This window comes from Cupressus sempervirens, chromosome 2 (genome assembly GCF_028749045.1).
Source record: "Cupressus sempervirens isolate cs-2001-9-10 chromosome 2, ASM2874904v1, whole genome shotgun sequence".
In the NCBI taxonomy this organism is placed as follows: domain Eukaryota; kingdom Viridiplantae; phylum Streptophyta; class Pinopsida; order Cupressales; family Cupressaceae; genus Cupressus; species Cupressus sempervirens.
In genome coordinates, this window is record NC_143119.1 from 686,542,549 (window position 1) to 686,564,368 (window position 21,820).

Below are 21,820 nucleotides of genomic sequence, written 5' to 3' on the forward strand. Positions count from 1 at the left end.
GTAGAGTGTGAGAAGTCCTCTAGATGCTCCCTAAAAATTTGTGGCCTCTCCATCCATGTTGTTACTAAAGGAAACCTTACCCACCAGATCCTTCTTCATTTTAGTTTCTTGGATCAACACAAAATTAGGTCTATGATCTCAAATCATGTTCCTAACTACCACCTATCATGGTCTCCATTTAGCCCCCTTATATTCTAGGCTATTATCTTCATTTCTTTTTAATAGAGCACTCCATGATTGTTCTTTGGCTCCCATTAGCCAAATTCCTTCTAGCCTCCTCTTGAATGGTTTGGCTTAAACTCTTTCTGCCTGGTGTCTTTGGTTAAACCCCAATATTAGTTTTAAGTTAGCTCCTGGTCACTGTTGGTGACACTAGGGAAGGGTCTCTACTTTTCTTCTTCTTAACCTTGGTCCAAATCCCCTTGTTTTCATCTAAGAAAATCTCAAGCCATTCCTTCATTCTTTAAATCTATCCAAGAGAAGAATTTCTAACCAAATCTAGAATCCTAGTTCCCAAATTAATGGATTTTGAATTATCCCCTAGAGGTGATGAGGGAACCCCTTGGTACCTTGAGGCACTTAAGTTTTCAGAATTATCTCCTCTCAATCTCTCAATGATTGCTCCTCCCCCATCCCCCCTGGGGAGGAAGTTTTATGAATTACTTGAAATAAAGAATCACAATGACTCCTCTCCCCTTCAAAGCTTGGTTTTATTTTCTCCTTGTTAAGCCATTCTTTCCACTAGCCGGTCCTCCCTCCATCACTTTGATCTGGGGATCATCTAGATTTAAGACTTTTGCATATTTTATAGGGATCTCCACCACTTTGGTCTAAGAGTTAGCCAAATCTAAAGCCTTCTCATCATTATCCACCTCTTTGATCTGGGAAACATCCTGATCAGAGACCTTCACTTCTTTTACATGGATTTCCACAATCACTTCCTGGTTCTCAAGGCAACTAGTCTCAAGAACCATTATGTTCTTCTACTTCCAAACCTTTTCCCTTTCCTTTCTACATTTGGAAGAAGATTTTTTCCTATTCATTTCCTCTTTAGCCTTAGGGAATTGATTGGCCTTATGGCCTATTTTCAAATAATGAAAGCAGGCAAAAGGCACACTCTCATAGTCTAGCTTTTGAACATGTATTCCCAATTCAGAATGGATGCTTACTACATCTGCCATATCCACCCCCTCCCAAACTTCAATATAGATATGAGCATAGGTTAACCTTCTTCTAGAATTTGCTATTCAGTTTATGGAGAAAAGCTCACCAAAAGAACTAGCCACTCCCATGAACACATCCTCATTCCAGAACTCTAACAGAAGCTCTAGAAGTCTAACCCAGACTAGAACTTGGACAAAAAAAAGAATCATTCAAGCCCAACTTTGATGTCCACTTCTAGAGGACCAAAGTCAAGCATCTTATTACCTAAGGCCCTTCACATAATATGCTTGAAAGGTCCTCATTTCAAGAAAAATTGAATGATAGAAAACCTTTGGACATCACAGTGACTGTGACTTGACCTTTAAGGTTCCAATGAATTACCCACCAAGGTAGAGGCCATAGAAGAAATGCTATGGTCAACAAGCTCATCTAAAATAAAAATTTCACAAGACTTACCAATTGGTTTAACTCCAAATAGTGAAGACCATTTTGCGATCTGTGCCCTAGGAAGGCCTGCCTTGAGGACCAGAGGAGACTTGTCTGGAGCCTTTCTAGGGTTATGTGGGTCACTGTCTCCATTCTCTATGGATTCTCTAACCTCTAAATTTCCTTGACACTTGATCCATGACCCGGACCATGATTCTAATCCCATCAACCCAAAGGAATCCTACCCAAAATAGGTTTCAAATTTTGAAAAGTCGCACTTTCTCCACTTTCGCTTGCCATTTTTTAAAAATATACCAACTTATTAATTTTGTTACTTAGTTTATATTTTCTATACTTAAATGTAATATTTTTAAGTTTGCAATTTCTCTAAACAATTTATTTATCATCTGATTGGATAAATCATTTAGCCTCTTATATAGTGAATCTTTATAACCAAGCTTTTTTAACTATGTGGCATAATTTTAGGCACTTAAAAATTAAATGAGATTACAATCTATAGCTAAGAAGAATTGGAAATATCAAAATCCTTGTGCATTCTAATGAGATTTTATTATTATATTTTTTGTTTTTAAATTTCATGAACATTACTCTTCATATTTTAGTACATTAGTTCGAAAATATATTTATGCCCATTTAAAGGATTACATTTTCTTTTTAAATAAATTAACTATAAGAATATATCTATTTTAAAAAAATTATACAAATTTAATTATTAATGGCTTTTAACCATATTTTCTTCATATATTATTTTTTAATTTTTTTGTTTAAATTTCTTCATCTAAAAATTAATCTTATTAAATGAAAAAATACTAATTATTTATGTCTCTTACTATTCATAAGAATTTCTTTGAATGACTTTTAAAGAATAAAAAGTGTAAACATAGAATATATAATAAGAAAAATATTATACAACTGAATCTAAAAACAATGATGATGTATTGGCAAAAAGACATCACAACTAAATTGAAATTTAAGTAAATGTGCATGTAATATGTCAAGATTTATGCAACTAGTTGTAATGGATATGAAAACAATGTACTGATGTTTATGGGGTTGGTTCTTATCTTTCCTTTTGAATTGTCTCATATTCTTTTTTCATTTTGTTAAGTTATAGTGGTTTGCACAATTTGAATATTTCTAATATCTTACAAAGTAAAATATCTAACATGCTTGTAATAGCCTATTTAAATCATTTTAAAATATTAGAATATTAGTTTTTATCAATATTTTTCCTAGTCACTATGTGACACGTGTTTCTACATAGTTTGATATACCTTAATTTTTAATAATATTGTAATCTTGTGACAATATATTTCAAAGACAACTTTTCATATATTAACTAGACAAAAAACTAATTTATACAAAATTATTTATTTGCCAAAATATGTAAATGCTTGAGTCATTATACAATTATAATATTTTTGTGACGTCCTCCCCTTAAAACTAACTAAACATATACTATGTATAATAATAGTTATAAAGACATTTGAATATGTTATTTGAAATAGAAATGTTGAATTACTATGATGGGAGAGGCTTGCCAGCCAAAAAATGATTTGGTCATGGTCAAGGCTCTAGAAGGTTTATAACTAGGCACTTCATGTCCCACTCCTCTCACAATTGCAAATGTCAAGCCTTTGTAAATTACACTATAAAACCCCACATATAACTCTCCATTCATCCAAGGATACCATATTGCTTTCTCAATTGGAAGCTTTAATACACTAATAGAATATCTCATGCTAGTCACATGAACCACTGAATCTACATCTCCACTGCAATCAAAATAATTTATCACTAATTAGTTATTGCAATCAAATCTTTATTAGATTAAACACTTTTTCACAATAGTATTGTTTGTCCCTTCTATACCTGTAAATGAGTATTCTCAATCCTACTGCCAACATTCTTTGGTATATTAGAAACATTGTGGTTGTAGTCCAATTATATGAAAGTACACCACTATTTAAAGAAGAAATTTGAAAAGTCATTAGATGACAATCTTCTACCTATATAAAAATGACGTGCATGTAATCGTACCTGAATTCAGTCCATCCATAAGGTAAGTTTGATACATTTACATGAAGAGCACTTTGTACTTCTGGAGTGTTAAGGTAGGTAAGTACATAATCAAAACTACATGGATCAAATCCATCTAATCGACTTGTAGGAGTATCATCCTAAAATAGAGAGAGAGTAAGTATTTGTGTATTTAAAATGTATAATGTGATAGATAACATTACTACTTTGACATTTCGACACCAAGAGATTCCTAGAAAAACATTATTTATATACTTACAATAGAAGTAGATCTCTTAAGATTAGAATCTGAAGTGCATAGTGGTGCATATATATTATAGGGATCTATAGATCCTCCAGTAGATTCTACGCTAGTTGGAAATGTGTTGCCTGAAATGTAACTTAGAGGAGATGAAGCGCAACGCTAACTAGCATAATCTTCATCTGATATCAATGCATGTGTCCACGTGTAATCAATAGAGGGTAAAAGCACAAACTTGTGTCACCTTTTATAAAGGAGAAGTGATATCAGAATTTAAAGTCTTCAACTTTAACAAAATAAAAGTGGCATTTGTGCTTAAAATTTGAAGATGATGTAAACTAATAAAATGTGTAAAATTGGATGAAGTTTATGTTTCTAATTTTTTTTTAAAAAATTGAGTGAAAATTTTATTTATTTTTGAATTTTTAAAGTGTATTTTTTAATTTTTTAAAAATACTAAAAATATAGAGTTTTTTCCCCATCAAACAAATATATGCAAATGTTCATATTTTGGTTTGATTTTGGAATATGTTAGAGTTAACATGTATACCTAGTGCACCAAAAAAGAAAAATTGAAATTAGGCTAATATTTTTGAAGTTATAATTGGTCAAAGTCAAAGTTATCAGAAATAGATAGTTTTTTTCTCCCATCAAACTTTTTCCATCAAATCTACATATTTTTTTATAAAAAATTACATATTCTTGAAGAAGACTCTCTCCTCTAGTGTACCATAAAAAAAATTTAATTTTTTAACACGATTTACTATTTTTTTTCTTATTTTTGAATAGACATCTTCCTGAATATTAAGATACCTACTTGTAATATTTTCAAATTATAATATATTATTCATAATCAAAACTTTAAAAAAATTATACAATCATAATCATGACTCTGAGAACTACAAAAGTATATTTTTAGTTTTAAAAAAAATTCAATTTAGTAGGTCAAATTGGCCTTCAAAGTGAGATGTTTACAAAAGTTCTAATTTTTGCTTGTTTGGCTGCCACATACATGGTTTCGACCGTAACTATTTCGGCCGTAACTATTTCGGCTAGAACTGTTATGACCGAAATAGTTCCATTCGAAACACATGTCGGCAGAATAAATTGCTAATGGTTAATTTGACTATTTGATATAATTTTTTTTTTTTTCCTTTAAAAAAAAATTAAATATACACTGACAGCAAAAATTCAAAGAAGATTTTCAAAAAACAATTAATTTTGAAGCAATTTTCAACAACTGTTCTACGGATTTAATCAATATTGCAAATGATCGAATATTTTAAAGGTGCTTTTTTTCTGTTCTAATTATTTTTATTTTTATGTATTATATATTGAATCATTAGCTGATATTTAGTGAAATCTAAATTTATTTATTTTTTTCTATAGATTGAAATATTCAATGGGCAGTAAAAGGAAAAGATCAAGGAAATATGATACAAAAAGAGATGACAAAATGAAAGGCGATAAAAAACATGCTCAAAACCAACATACTAAAATTCCTGAACATGATGAGATTCATGAAAAAAATTAAAGTAATGAAGAGGAAGAAATTGGCAGTTCTATTGATAGAGACAAATTAGAAAGCATAAAAAATTTGATGGATTTGGATGAAGAACTACTTTTTAACCAAATTCTATCTAAAGATATGATAAATGATAACACTATCAGAAAGCATTGTCAGAACATGTGGGATGAATATTTCAAGGATAAAAGTATATTTGGACAGGCACAATTATTTGTCAAGTTATTTAGGAGAAAAGATATGAGACCTGTTTTAGAGTTGTTGGGTGTTGATTACAGGAAAAGCCATGCCCATAATATTAATAAAACAATAGTTGAAAATTTGCAAAATTCTTATAACAAAATTGACAACACAACTCGAGGAGGTGATTTGAGTAATGCACACAAAGCATTGATGACTAATATATCTAGTAGAAAATTAACACATAGAAAGTAGGTACGTGCAATTTCTAATGTACTACATATATCTAGAAGAACTGTCTAGAGATACATCAAGAGGAGAAATATGCTAGATGATAACATTGAGAATAACTAGGTGAATATTTGTAGAGTTCCTCGAAAAGACAAGATTTTTGAAGAAGTAAAAAGACAAGTTATTGAATTTTGGACCACACATTCTCGTGTTTCTTCCAATAGGCGTGATACTATACAAATTAAAGATCAAGAAATAGGGGCCAAAATTGAACATCCAAAACATTTCATAGATATAACTCAAAGTGAACTTTTTGAAGCATTCAAACAAGAATTTTCAAATGTCAAAATATGTCAAAGAATGTTTGAGAGTTTATGTCCTTCCTTTGTACACATAAATAAGATGCGAGAAACTTGTTGTTGTAGAAGTCATGTTGAATTTGGTCTACACTTGCAATCATTTAAAAAAGTTATGGCAATACTTGATCCTAATTTGGTCATCCCTAGCAATACAACACAATTTGTGAGGTCCATATTATGTGATAAATTAGAAGATTCAGATGAATTCAAAGTGCAATGCATCAAAAATCAGTGTGAAGATTGTGCAAATTTACACAAATTTTTTGAAATTATGCAAGTTGAGAATATTAGTGAATCCACACCAGTTTCATGGATGAGATATGAATATGAGACATACCAAAATAATAGAGGGGATGAATCCAAAAAAATTGTATTGAAGGAGAGTGAATTGGATTATGATGAGTTCATGGCCAAGTTTTGTCCACTGATATATCCACATATCCAACATTGTCATGGTGCACGATGGCAAGCTAAACAGTTTCGTGATTCCAAAAATTGTTTTCCGCTTGGTTGTATACTTTCAATTGTAGATTTTTATAAGAATTATACATTTGCACCTCATACAGAGCTCCAAAGCCAATATTATCATTCTGAACAAGTTGCAATATTTGTGCAAGTGACCTATAGACATGCACAATTTGAGGTGGATCAGATAGAAAGATTGGATGAAAATGAATGCATCATCATCAAAGAGGTTCATTTCTGTATTAGTGATGATAGAGTTCATGACAGGAGTTATGTGGCTCATTGTTTTGCAATGTTCTCTAAAGATCTCAGAAATCGTGGAATAAATGTTTCAGAGCACTGGATTTGGTTTGATGGATGTGCAGGTTATTATACACAAAATAGTTACACATTTATTTAACTTTATTTTAACTTATATTTATTTGGACATGTCTATTTCTATTTGATATATGTACATGGATAATTGTAGATACTTATCATGTTTCATGTTCACAGGACAATTCAAATCTGCAAAAGCATTTAACTGGTTAGAATTGCAACATGCTAGAACCAATGTTAGGTTTTTATGGATTTTTTTTGAAAGTGGACATGGAAAAGGGGAGCATGATGGAGCAGGAGCATGTATAAAACGTGCGCTTTGACAACATGAACTTGCAGGTAAATATATGCATTTTTAAAATGTACATGTTTAATACTCTAATAGCATATATTTTAAATTTTATATATACATGCATATTGTATGTACATACAGGGAATATGATAGAGAGCACAAATCAAATTGTTGAATGGTGCAAATTTCATTTTGCTACTTGAGATACTGAATACAATAAGCGTTACTTTTGGGAGGTGAAAGGTGAACTAAATTATATTTATTTTTAATGTATTTTTCAAATCAAGTTGAGTTTTTAATTAAATATTTATTTTGAAATATTATAATTATTTTTTGTATTTGTAACAGATATAGATTGATCTAATCCTTACAATTGTCAAACGATTTCTGGAATTAGAAGTTTACATCAAGTGATGACTACAGGTAACCATAAACCTCCAGTAATTAAAGTAAGAGAGAAAACATGTTTTTGTGATGACTGCATTAAGGACAATGTAGTGAGTGCATGTGAAAATATTGGGAATGGATATGTTTCACATTGGGATTTGAAGGAGATAGTTAGAAAGCCTCCTTTTGAAGATGTTGACATTGACATTGACATTCATGATCCTGTATATTCAACTGATTATGAGCACATTTCTGATTTAGTTGTGGCAGGTTTGTGTGCATATATACATATATATAAATTAATATACATGTAATTTTTTTAAAAAAATTATTTTATATTTATCTTTTTATATACATGCAGGAGATTTTTTGTAGTTCAAGCCTTACCAGATAATGCAGAAAATGTGGACTATTATCTTTTAAGATGCACAAAAGAAAAACACAAGTTGCTAGAAGGAACTATAGATGCTGATGAAAAGTCATATCCAATTAGATCAGTTGTTATTGAAGGAACATATTATCAACAAACAAGGGTAATTGGTAGTGGTATTGAATTTATTGAATACAAGCCAGGAGAAAAGGTTTTACACTACAATAACCATGTTATAGCAACCAAATTACAATTTGAAGCAATACAAAGAAAAGGATGTCATGGAAATCAAAAGTGGAAATTGCTTATTGAAGAACATGAAAAACTTCTAAAAATAATAAAAAGTAGAGAGGATCCTAACAATACATTATTTGTGGAGCTCTAGTTTACCTATGTACTTATTGTGGAGCTCTAGTTGAGTTATGCCTATATAGCTCTTATACTTTCATATTTAATATTCACAAGATATTTGTTTTATAAATTTTTGTACATTGGATCATTTATCTTGCATATGCAAAATTAGACATGGATATCTCATTTAAGACCAGGTCTCTTAGGACCTCCCCTTAAGACAACCCTTTTAGTAGTTGTATGTATTTATATGTACATTGTTTATGTTTTCTTACATATGATTGTTAATGTTGTTATGTATTTATGTACATATAATCTTTATATGTTCTTATATGATACATTCTTTATGTTTGTATATAACCGTTATGTTCTTACATGTATATGTTATATGAACTATGTTACATATTACATACATTATATTTTATTAATTAAATGCTGTTAATTATAGTTAATTAAGAATGTATGTCATTAAATAGAGTTAATTATTAAGACATTAAATATAATTAGATTTAATATAGTAAATAATAGTTAATTAAGGCATGTCATTAAATATAGTTAATACATGATCTACATTAAATATAATTAGACTAAATATAGTTAATTATACAATTAATTAAGACATGTCATTAAATATATGTTATATTGTTATGTACATCGACCATTAAAATTATATAGTTAATTACACTTAGATTAAGGCATTAAGATGAATAACTATACATATACATGTAAACTTGAATATTGAAAATATGAATAACATATAGAAACATGTGCATGGCACATACATAAGTTACATAAAAGATGAAGACATCAAAAGATAAATAGAATAGACATCTACATTAAAAGATCAATAACATACATGTGCATATATCTGGAGAATATAATGTACCCATATCAAATGTAAAAAAGTAGCTCATGTATCAAATGTCTGGAAATAACATATATAAAACATCAAAATCTCCATATAAACATGTATCTGGAAATAACATATAAAACATAATTTAGTGTCCATGATATAAACACGTATCTAGAAATAACATATAAAACATCAAAGTGTCCATATAAACCATGTATCTGAAAATAACATATAAGACATCAAAGTGTCTAGATATAAAATGTATGCATATGGAAATAACATATAAAACATCAAACTGTCCATATAAATATGTATCTAGACATAACATGTGTGTAATAAAATAAAAGGTCACATATGATCTAATTAGCTACATCCTCCCTCTTGATCCTGGGCCTTGTCCCCAAAAGGGTCTATCAGTTGCATTTGAACCTTGTGTCAAATGATAACTTGAACCATTTAATTATGTGTATAGACAAATTATATCAAGATCTACATGTATATAAATCATATATATATATATATATATTGTAACATACCTGGGACTCATGATGTGTAGGATCTGTCAGTGTCTGCAAATTAGCAAAACGTAACATACTATCACTCAAACCCTATAACACATACAAAAATACACACATATGCATTACTTTAAACATATAGATATATTATTTACTATAATAAAAATAAATCTAAACATATAGAGATATTTATCGTAGCATTATGTAATGCTCTATCGATCTAACTGATAACTGAATCATGTAATGAAAAAATAGTATCAGCATCCAAGTCAATAGTGTGGCCCTGATTTAAAAGCATGGAAGTAAATAGACCAGGCTATATTGTGCCACTAAGATCGTGAGTAGGGGGGTGTTGTAGGGTCCTAAGTAGCTGGGGCTGGTGCTATAGCCTGGGCCTGCGTAGCAGTAGGAGTAGTAGAAGGTGCAGGAATGTCCTCCTGCCTTTATGAATCCTCTAGGACTATTGTACATGAAAAAATATGTCTAATCTGAGAGCTCATGTCATGAAGTGGAATCCCTGAGAGTGTAGATAATGCTCGATATGCATCTAAAAGATTAGATGCTAAATATGATGCTAAACGATGCAATGCATCCACCTCTAAGACTGCAGAAATGTCTACAGGAGAAGGTATGTCTGCAACTCCATAATCATCATCAACAGGTGTGTTAGATGATGCAGCTGTGGGAGCGGTACCTTGAGACCATAGAATATATCAACTACATCGATCAGAAGAAATCTCATGTAACTGTGTGGCGATGCCCTGAAAAAATCTGTGTCCTAATTGTGCCATCAAGAACACTCTCACCTAAAGTAGCCATCTGTGGACCTCTCGACATAACATAAAGGTTTGGACCCACCATTTCCCATTTTTTAATGGGTGTAGGAGTGTTTGTGGGTCTAAATCTATTAGAAAGTCTCCCTTGACCCTGCCCAACATGCCCTGGATAATCTGTATAGTCAACATCATAGTGTAAATGAAATTTTGCAAACAATTGTTTGCAAAAATATAGGGGGAACTCATCCTTCTGTGGCCATCTATGATGAGTAGCCAACCAACGAGGATACATCAATGGTGCAATGAGTTGATCAGTACACTTCATCACAGAGTAGCCTCTGACTCTGCGATGATCTACATAAGATGGAAACATGGATTTCACCATGCCGGTGGAAACCTGAGTGTCAATCTATGTGTACTTCACAGTGCCAGTGACACTGTGAGATAAAGAAGAATAAAATGTCTCAATGCTCATATCATCAAAAGGGTTGTATGATTCAACTATCTGAATCATACGAAATAACTCCTCTCGCATAACTGTGACCTTCTCCCTATTAGGGAGGGTGGTAGAAGAGGAAAGTGAGGTATCCAAAACCTTCATATCATGAGATAATCTCGCAACTGTATCTCTAAATAACTATTTTCTATCATGAGTGGAGGAGGTTGATCTACGTGCTGTACTAGACTCAGCACTCTGACCCCCACCATGAACACTGGCATCCCTTGAGGATGCAGGAGCACGATCCCTAGAACTAGATGCCATAATGTATATATGAAAATAAATATGAGGATATGAATGTGAAGCTACAAGAGTGATAATATCTAGAGATCTGCACATGCATATATATACAAATATAAACATACAATTGTATTTAAATTAAAATAATTAAAAGTTAAATTTAATTTGAAACACATGTACATATAAATACAAAACATTAAATGTATGGTGCTAAATTCAATCATGTAACCTACATATGTATTTTAAAACAAATTATCTTAGAGACCATATCTAATGTACATTGTAACGTGCTCATGCAAATGTGAAAAATAAATATTTTTACGTGTGCGTGTATATGCAATAAAAATAAAATAAAATTTCTTGATTAAATGATAACTAAGTGTACACATGTACATACATGCAATAAAAAAATATAATTCTTGACTAAAATCTAGATTTTGATGTAAATGCTTTGATGATTATGGGGAGTGTAGATGAGAGTTAGGACATAGGGATAGAAAATTTTTTTACTAGATAAGTAAATGAGTCCTTAGGTCCCCTTAACATATATATGGATAAAAATACCTAGAAATGTATCATAAGAGGTCGTTATGTGTCATTTGGTAATGTAAGAATCATCATTACCTAATAAGACCTATTATATCCTAATAATACATATTAAGACTTATTAGAACCTATAAAAAATAGTATGACCTATTACAACTCCTATGTCCCCTTAAGACACACATGTATGGATAACGTATTGAAAAACATAGTTGACATAAGTGATCTTAATGCGTTGTTTGGTAATGTAAGACTCATTATTACCTAACAATTCCTATTATTTTCTAGTAAACATATGAATACCTATTACAACCTATAATAGACGTAATGACCTAGTAGGACTCCCTAGGTCCCCTTAACATATATATGGATAAAAATACCTAGAAATGTATCATGAGGTCATTATGTGTCATTTGGTAATGTAAGAATCATCATTACCTAATAAGACCTATTATATCCTAATAATACATATTAAGACTTATTAGAACCTATAAAAATAGTATGACCTATTACGACTTCTTTGTCCCCTTAAGACATAGATGCATGGATAAGGTAACTAAAAACATATCATTTAACTGATCTTAATGTGTTGTTTGGTAATGTAAGACTCATTATTACCTAACAATAACTAGTTGTTAAAATGAACATCATCAATATCTAAGTGCGGTTCATTCGGTTAGTAGAGGGCCTATGTTATGGTTAGAATGTGGTATGGGTTATCATTGTAGTTAATATAGGGTTATGTTAGAAGGTTTATTTAATGTCAAAATTAATTTCACCATAAGATATTATTGTTTCAACTCTAGATCCATCAGGTTATGTTAGAAACTGAATAATGTCCCCTAAAGGTTTTCTACATTTTTTACTAATATTTTTCTACATGTTTACCTCATGTTTTTTTATATTTTTAAACTAATTTTTTTGACATTTTAACCTAATGTTTTTCTATATTTTAACCTAATGTTTTTCCTAATATTTTTCTATATTTTAACTTAATGTTTTTCTACACTTTTAATTAATGTTTTTCTACATTTTCATCTCATGTTTAACTACATTTTTGCTAACAAATTAATTTAAATACCATTCTAAAACAATCTAAAATAATTAAAATAATTTAAACATATTAAAAAATAAACAATTTTAAGCATTTCACTCACAAAATAGGTCAAAAACAACTATTTTAAGTACAATTAACATCTATTAATAAAAAAATACGTTTAAAAACTATTAAAAAATGGAGAGGAAAAAACCACTAACCAGTTATAGTCGAAACCCTTGACCCGCTCTCCAAAAATCCAAGAACCGCAATAGTAACAATGATAGCTGCTAGAGGTTTGCGATGGTTTTTATATTGGCTCAGGGTTTCAACCGTAACAGTTTCGGCCGAATGGGTTTCGGCCAGAATGGTATGAGCCACGTAGCCATACGAAACTACCACATGTGTTCGGCCAGAGCCGTTACAGCCGAAAGGCCTCCAGCCAAAATAGTGAAAGATATCACAAAGGGTGATACAAGTTTGTGCTTTTACGCTAGAGCCACAATCATCTGTCTCCTTATTCATAAGTCCATTTCCAATCTATAAACCACAATTTTTCAAATAAACAAAATTTCCAAATAATACCATATTTCCCTTATTAAGAATTATTCTACTTTGATAATGGGTTTTCCAATAAGATAAATGTAATTAGTATGCACAATAGACGAGTTTCAGAGGAAAAAGTGGAAGGGAAAGAAATAGTACCATAACTCCTTTGAAATTAATGAAGGATGTACCAGAATTCTTGTTCTTAAGAATTGTATCTGCTAATTTAGGCACATAGAACTCTACATTGACAAATATGAGAATTTATTTATAACACGAAGATGAGTTTTCTATATTTAGATACCATAGAATTGCTTGCTTGACATACCACCGTACCTTTCTCTTGTTATATAGAAATCTTGGTTCTTATATTGTGCAAACCTTTCAAACCAATTCAGCAGAAATGTGTACGCATATTGAGCTATTTACCCATGAAAAACATTGTTTAAGTGAGTAAATAAGTATTGAAACATGGTCTTTACTAAATCTTCAATGTATGCATTCATGTCACAAAGTCTATTTCATAATAATAAAATGAAATACCAGTGTTATCATCATTACCGTTTTGATAATCAGAGGTGGTATTGGAGTATAAAAATCCAACCCCGGCAGGCTCTTCCAAAAACAAGGTGTTTTCCACTACAAAATGCAAAAGTTAAATGAATCTCTAGATAATGTCCAACAACTTACAATAATGATTACAACAAACTGAAGATATCAATATTTCTGCAAATGTTCCATGCATATGAATTGTGGAGAACCATTATCATGTGTGGGATAATTTATTTTTAAAATCCTTGGTTCCATGCATATGAATTGTTGGAAAGAGTTTTGCCATCTGGTTGTACGCTGAATGGACCCAATTCAGCCATTGCTCCCACACCAAATGATGATCATCCTGACCCTGAATATACAACTTTTAATAGTCAGTCAGTAAGTTGCAATTGTTGGTGGAGCAATTATATTTCCAATAGGATCCCTCTCCATCGACTATCAGTACATACTTTTGATATGATATGATATGATGGTAAAATCTACAGCAATCCTATTCTTAAACTGATATCTTCATCGAAAAACAAGAAAAATATGTAAACAATTAGAAAATACCTCCATTGAGCCAGAGGAGAAGAGGCTTTGTAGATGGGTCTTCAGTCACCTCTACAAAATAGTAGAAAAGTGCTCTCTCTGCCTGTTCATCAATGGTGACATATCCTACATACTGAGAAAATGTTATTCCTTCTGGTTGGCCAGGCATAGAAGTTATTTTGTCATTCTCCTACAATCCATCTTGAGCGTATTGTTAGAAATAATAATTTCTACTCTAACCCATCATTAAATGTTTCTAGAAGTTTAGGTTTAGGTTAGGTTTAGGTTGTCGGCTATAGTAGTTTCCAGAATCTTGTAGATTATTGTCTTGTCAGCAAATGTCAGAGATTTCTAGAGAATGTAAACTTGCCTATAAAAAGAGTGTAGTGTATTAATTTTTAATCAATCAAAAAAAGATAATCAAATATTGTGCTGCAGCACATTTATTGTGTTTCATATTTTACTATGCCTTTTGCTCACCTAACAAGTGGTATCAGAGCCAAGTTTAGAGCCAAGTTAAGAAGAGGTGTTTGAAGGATTGTACGTAAGGAGGACTATAGCAGAGAAAGTTATTGTGAGATCAGTAAATTTTTTATTGCCCTATTTAGCCTTTGTTATATCTGTGAATATTGTTTATAAGTATTTGTCGAGCATGGCTTCAGGGAGTTTTCAAGCTTCAATTCCTATGTTCTCTAGAAAGAATTATGATGATTGGGCTTTTAGAATGAAGCTTATATTTGATTCCTATGAGTTATTAGATATAATCTTAACTGGTTATGTTGAACATGTAGATGAGTCTACTTTAAATGTTGACCAAAAGAAAAAGCTTGATGAGAATAGGCAAAAGAGTAAGAAAGCTTTGCAAATTATTGGACAAGCTCTAGATGAATCAGTTCTTGGAAAAATTAAGCCAGCTGTTATAGCCAAGAAAGCTTGGGAAATTATTGAGACTTCATATCAGGGTACAAGGTAAATATTGTCAAATTGCAAGAACTTAGAAGAGAATTTGAGAATTTACAAATGAATGAGTCTGACTCTATAGAATTATTTTCAAACTATGTTATAAATGTGGTTAATCAAGTAAGGATGAATGGTGATGAGCTTTCTAACCAAAAAGTTGTAGAAAAGATTTTAAGAAGTTTGCCTCCTAAATTTGATAATGTTGTGGTTGCAATTGAAGAATCTAAGGATTTAACAACATTGTCTATAGATGAGGTTTTTGGATCCTTGTATAATCATGAAGACAGGTTGAACAAGCATAATGGTAATTCACTGGAGAATGCATTCAAAACACAAATAACATTTGGCAGAGGAAGAGGAAATGCTAGATTTAGAGGAAGAGGAAGAGGCAGAAATAATTTTCAAAAAGAAGAATGAAGTCTACATTCAAGAGAAAGAAGAAATCAATACTCAAGGGGAAGCTATAACTATCAGACATCACAAAGGTATGATAAATAAAATGTTCATTGTTATTACTACAAGAAGTTTGGACATTTTGCAAATGAGTGTCGGAAAAAACAAGTTGATATCAGTAAGTAAAATGTAAATTTTTTTGAGAGTAATTCTGAGTCATTGTTCATTACTTGTAATGTAGCTCAAAAGAGCACAAATGATTTCTAGTTATTAGATAGTGGTTGCAACAATCATATGATAGGCAGTGAAGAGTTTTTTGAAAGTTTAGATAGATCAATTAAATTTGAAGTGAAGTTAGGAAATAATGAGATAGTGGAAGTGAGTGGAAAAGGCACAATCAATGTTATAAAAAAGCAAGGTAAGAAATCTATTTTTGATGTATACTTTGTACCTAGTTTGAAACATAATCTTATAAGTGTGGGGCAGCTTAGTCAAAAAGGTTATAGAGTTATTTTTGAGAAAAATTTGTGCACTATATTTGATATGCCTCCTAGTAAAATGGTGATTGCAAGGGTAGAAATGACAAATAATAGAATATTTCCACTTTGGATGAAGAGCAATATGACTGATGAAGTTGCAACAAGTTTCAAGACAACAAGTCAAGATCAAACATGGATATGGCACTTGAGGTATGGTCACCTAAATCTGAAAGGGTCATCTTTATTGTAAAGAAAGGAAATGGTAAGAGGCTTACCCCTAATTGAAGCATCATTAAGTCCATGTGAAAGTTGTATTTTGGCCAAACATCAGTGAGAAATTTTTCCAAAAGGGATGTCATATAGAGCAAGGGTACCTTTAGAAATTGTACATTCGGATATATGTGGTCCAATGAAAACACCATCATTAGGGGGGAGTATTTATTTCTTAACATTTATTGATGACTTTACTAGAAAGACATGGGTTTACTTTCTTAAATACAAATCTAAAACTTTTGGCAAATTTAAAGAATTTAGGGCTTTTGTTGAGAAACAAAGTGGTTTACCTAGCAAGATATTGAGATCTGGTAGAGGAGGAGAGTATAAGTCAAATGAATTATTAGATTATTGCAGGGATCATGGAATCAAAAAATAATTTACTACTAGTTGCACACCATAGAAAAATGGTGTTGTAGAGAGAAAAAACAAGACAATAATGGAGATGAAAGGAGCATGTTGAAAGGTAAGAATCTTCCTAATGAGTATTGGGCTGAGGCAGTTTCTTATGCAGTTTATATTTTGAATAGGAGTACAACAAAGATTGTGAGGGACATGGTTCCACAACAAGCATGGAGTGGTAAGATTCATAGTGTTTCTCATCTCAAATTATTTGGTTGTATTGCATATGCACATGTTCCTAAAGAAACTAGAAGTAAGTTAGATGATAAGAGTGAGAAATGCATTTTTGTTGGCTATGATGAGCAATCTAAGGCATATAGGTTGTTTAATCCTATCACTAGAAAAGTCATTGTGAGTAGGGATGTTGTATTTAAAGAAGATGAATCTTGGGATGCAAATATAGATACAAATGTTACAAGTGCTGGAACAATAACATATGATGAGAAGGAAAAAAAGGATCGTGAAGATCAAGAGGATCAACCAAGTGACCAAGAAGGAACTCCACCACAAAGTCCACAAGGAGATCACTTAGAAATTGAAGTTGAGAATAGAGAATCTTCAAATTCACAAGTAAGTAATAATTCAAACCCTATACTTGGACAAGTTAGATCAAGCAAGAAAACTAGAAGGTTGAGTGAGATTTATGAGCAAGGAAGTAAATTAGATTTGCAATCAAATTTTGCTCTATTTACTCAAGATCCTATACATTTTGAAGATGCAATTAAGGAAGAACATTGGATTAATGCAATGAATGATTAAATAGAATCAATTGAGAGAAATGATACATGGGAATTAGTTGATTTGCCTAAGAACAAAGATTCTATTGGTGTAAAATGGGTTTATAAGACTAAGTTTAAAGATAATGGAGATGCAGAAAAATATAAGGGAAGGTTAGTTGGTAAGGTATTTTCAAAAGAATATGGGGTTGACTATAATGAGACATTTGCACCTATAGGAAGACTTGATACTGTCAGAATAGTATTAGCTATTGCAGCTCAAAAAAAATGGATGGTTCACCAAATGGACATCAAATCAATATTTTTGAATGGATATTTGGATGAAGAAGTCTATGTGCAGCAACCACCAAGATATGAAATAAGAGGACATGAAGACAAAGTTTATAAGTTGAAGAAGGCACTCTATGGATTGAAGCAAGCTCCAAGAGCCTAGTACAGTAGAATAGATTCATACATGATGGAGAATGGATTCAAGAGAAGCACTAGTGAACCTACATTATATACCAAGATCAATGAACAAGGTTAGATTTTGATTGTTTGTTTATATGTTGATGATTTGATCTTCACAAGTAATTTATGTATTGACATGTTTAAATCAGAAATGAAAAGGGAATTTGAAATCATAGATCTAGGATTGATGAAATATTTTCTTGGCATTGAAATTACTCAAAATGACAAACGAATTTTTATTTGCCAAAGTAAATATGCAAAAGATATTTTGAAAAGATTTAGATTGATAAATTGCAGTTCAGTTTCTACACCTATGGTAGTAGGCACCAAATTAAATAGAGAAGATATTGAAAAAGATTTTGACTCAACTATATTCAAAAGATTGGTTGGTAGTTTGATGTATCTCACTACTACTAGATTAGACATTATGTATTGAGTGAGTTTAATATCTAGATTCATGGAATCACCAAAGACCTCACATTGGCAAGTAGGAAAAAGGATTTTGAGATATATTGTAAGAACTATGAATCATGGCATTTTATATTCCAGTTCAGATGATTTTTAGTTAGTTGGATATATAGATAGTGATTTTGCAAGGAATATTGAGGATAGAAGGAGTACATTTGGATATGCATTTCATCTTGGGATAGGTGTTGTACCCTGGGCATCAAAGAAGTAACCTATAGTAACTCTCTCATCAGCTGAAGCAGAGTATGTAGCAGGAACAACAACAACATGTCAAGCAGTATGGATGCAAAGGATTTTGAAAGACTTAATACAAGCTCAAGATGGACCTACTACAATCTATTGTGATAACAAATCTTATATTGCACTTTTAAAGAACCATATGTTTCACAAGAGGACAAAGCACATTGACACAAGGTATCACTTCATTAGAGAGCTGGTTAATAGAGAGAAATTAATCTACAACATTGCAGATCAGAGGAGCAACTTGCAGATATCTTCACCAAGGCCTTACCACAAGTACAATTTGAAATTTTGAAGGAGGCTCTAAGAGTTGTAAATATTAAAGAAGTTTTGTAATAATTGATAGTAGAAATTAGGGGGGAGTGTTAGAAATAATAATTTCTACTCTGACCCATCATTAATTGTTTCTAGAAGTTTAGGTTGAGGTTAAGTTTAGGTTGTCGGCTATAGTAGTTTCTAGAATCTTGTAGATTATTGTCTTGTCGACAAATGTTAGAGATTTCTAGAGAATGTAAACTTGCCTATAAAAGGAGTGCAGTGTATTCATTTTTAATCAATCAAGGAAAAGATAATCAAATATTGTGCCACAACACATTTATTACATTTCATATTTTATTGTGCCTTTGCTCACCTAACACATATTGATTGATCTTCCATGAATATTCACTGCTCATGGAAAGAGCCACCCATTCCTTTCCCTCACTAGTCCTCACACCATGAGATTTTGACAATACTTCATAACGACCCTACTAATGAGAAGGATGAACTAGAACTACTAATGCTATCACCAAAACTATTAAATTTCTCATTTTGAACTCCCCAACAGAAAGATATACTGAAAAACAAGTACATGAATTGAGGCTTAATAAATAGACCCAATTGATATGTTGCTTGAGATTCTCTCAATTAATGTATGCCTCCCGTTTGGGTTTGAGACCCACTACTAGGGTTGATCTCACCAATGTATTAATGATCTTACAATATCTTGAACCATTAGATGCTATCTGTGCCACTTTATGTCATGGTACAATAACATGTAAAATCTATAAACGTTATTTGTATTAAAAAGTAGAACTAAGAAACAAAGTGGTGATAGTAGATAACAAAAGTATTTTATTAATCTAGCTACACAATATTATAGAATAGATAGCCTCTACAAATAGAGGACTTCTAGCTACAAACGAGGAGTCTAGAGCGTACATGTGGACCATGTAATGTGACAACACTTTTTGAAATATTTAATGTAGATAGTCATTTTCCCCTTGAGAAAAATGCCCACCTACCACCTTGATGGTCTACAAAAAAGTTAAAAAAATTAATGCTGGTAGGTGAGTTCAAATTCAAAGTGAGAGTGAAAATATTTTTCCGAGTGACAAATGGAATGAATCAACTTTCATTCGATTAGTTGAAGAACTTGAGCAATTGCAAAAGAGCAGTGAGAATGATTGAATTTGTTGGAAAGCAAAGAAGGAAGTTGATTAGCAGATCAAGTTGGAGGTTAGAAAACAAAAGGAAGTTAGTTTTAGTGTCTAGAGTTGCATGTTTTTCCTCTTGTCATTTTGTAAGTTTATTATTTTGGATTTGTCTCTTGAACCAGTGATTGCTCCAAGCATTGTTGTATGCAGTCATTAGAATTGTAGGTTTAAAGTTTTAAGTTTTACCAATTTGAAGTTTTTAGAGTCTTTTTGGTGGAAGCTGAAAGCTCCTAGATTTTTTAAAGGTTTTGTTGAATAGAATATAAGCAAGCAAAAAAGAAGGAAAACATATCTTGTAGTTATCTTCTTCTATTCATCATTGCATGATATTTTGTATTTGTGAAGTTCATTTTTGAAAGCTTCAACCTTTGGCTCTCTACATTTTAATGGCAATCTATCATATTGCTCACTCAGTCTAGTCTTTGACCAAGTTCCTTCTCTATAGTTATTACCAAGCTCACTCAGCATCCTCTTCTATCCAGCACCACTTTGTAGTGGCTAACAAGCTCACTCAACATCCTTTGCTACTAAGCTCACTCAGCATACTCTTGTGCCAAGTTGCCCTTTGTGTGCCAAGTTAACTTAGCTTCCTCTTGTGCCAAGCTTACTTGGCACCATCCTCCTATCACTCAGCTTCCATTGGTGTTGAGAAAAATTGTCGTTGAATACTAGTTGTTTCCAAGAAAAAAATTTAGGGTTATGATTTTTTTTTTCACATGGTATCAGAGCTTTGAGGCCCAACATCCATAGTGAGTTAGGGAATTTTTTTTCTAGGATATGTGACATGGCAGGAGATGTAGGAAAGATATGGCAGTAGCCACCATCCTTTAATGGACAAAATTATTATACATGGGTAAAGAAAATGAAAACCATAATGGTTACAAATGATTTGTGGGAGTTTGTGATTAATGGGTTCAATGATGTGATAGACTCAACTCAGTATGCTACACTTACCAATAGTCAAAAGACTCAACTAAAGGAGTCAAGGAGAAAGGATGCTAAGCCATTAAGTCTAATTGAGGCAGCAATGACAGAGACAATCCTTCCCAAGATTGTAACAACAAATCATGCAAAGGAAGGATGTGACATTCCTGAGATGAACTTCAAGGGAACTGATAAGGTCAGAGTAGTAAAGCTACAAATGATCAAAAGAGAGTTTGAGAAGCTTCAGATGAGGGACACTGAACCTATTGTAGAGTTTAGCTTACAAATCTCCACTTTGATAAACCAACTCAAATGAAATGGAGAAGACTATGATGAGCAAAGAATAGTAGAGAAGATATTGATGAGTTTACCTTAGAAATATGACAACCTTGTGATGACCATAGAGGAAACAAGGGACCTCACCACATTGACCTTGGATGAGTTGATGGGAACTCTTCAAACCCATGAGAACTGGATAAATAGATCAATAACTACTTCCCAAGAGCAATCTTTCAAGGCTCAAGATAATTCAAGAGGTAGGAGGAGACAAAGAAA

At 31.9% G+C, this 21,820-nt stretch overlaps 1 pseudogene; it reads right to left on the reverse strand.

The window, feature by feature from the left end:
- Positions 1-3,132: 3,132 nt before the first annotated feature.
- On the reverse strand, positions 3,133-19,675 carry LOC149575244 (serine carboxypeptidase-like 26; annotated as a pseudogene).
- Between the last annotated feature and the right edge of the window lie 2,145 nt (positions 19,676-21,820).